Source organism: Carlito syrichta, unplaced genomic scaffold (genome assembly GCF_000164805.1).
Source record: "Carlito syrichta isolate Samal-C Ts95f unplaced genomic scaffold, Tarsius_syrichta-2.0.1 Scaffold17700, whole genome shotgun sequence".
Classification (NCBI taxonomy): domain Eukaryota; kingdom Metazoa; phylum Chordata; class Mammalia; order Primates; family Tarsiidae; genus Carlito; species Carlito syrichta.
The window spans coordinates 4,377-5,358 of NW_006961796.1; positions in this window are offsets into that span (position 1 = coordinate 4,377).

A 982-nucleotide genomic window follows, 5' to 3' on the forward strand; every position below is an offset into this window, starting at 1 on the left:
CCAAGTAACTGGGACTACAGGCATGCACCCTCATGCCTGACTAAATTTCTTTTTACTAGGAAAGGATGAAGTGATTCTTTCATCTTGTTCTCCCAATGTGCTGGGATTATAGGCTCGAGCCACAGCACCCGGCCACACTCTCTCTCTGTACTTGGTTCATTTTTTCTCATCCCTTCAGTTCTGCTCTAAGATCACTTTCCTAATATATCATGCCGGGCCTGTGGTCTCACCTAAGCCTCCTGTGACTCCCCCACCACAAACTCTGACTCTCTGCCTATGCCTCCTTCATTTTGACCCTGACCACCTTGACTATCCCTGTGTGGGAATGGTTCTCTCCCCCTTGTACTGAGGCCCCAGGAGGGCAGCCTGGTGCTGACTTGGTCATTGGGGGATGGAGCTCTGTAAACGTGGTGCTGAGGACAGAACTAGTGGATGAAGTATCTGAAAATCCCTCTAGAGACATAACTTCTAAAGAAAATATAAGGGAAAAGATTAAGGCATTAGATGTGGTTTGGATATGACACTGAAAACAAAGGCAATAAAGAAAAAATAGACAGCAAGAATATGCCCACTTATAAAAATGTGTGTGCACAGAAGCAATGGACAGGATAAAAAGGCAACCCGGGAAATGAGAAAAACTATCTGTAAATCATATTTCTTAAAAGAAGTTAATATTCAGAATAGATAAAGAATCCCTATAATTTAAGAATGAAGCAAACAAATACCTCCCCTTTTTTTCTTCAAGAAATAGAGTCTCACTCTGTCACCCAGTCTGGAGTAATGTGGTACAATCATAACTAACTATAGCCTCAGATTCCTGGGTTCTTGTGATCATTCTGCCTTAGCCTCCCAAAGCACTGGTATTACAGGGGCGAACCACCACACCTGGTCTACAGATATTCAATTTAAATATTTTAAAAGCCTTGAGTGCACATTTATCCAAACAGTATAAAAGATTGCCCAAGAAGAATATGAAAATATG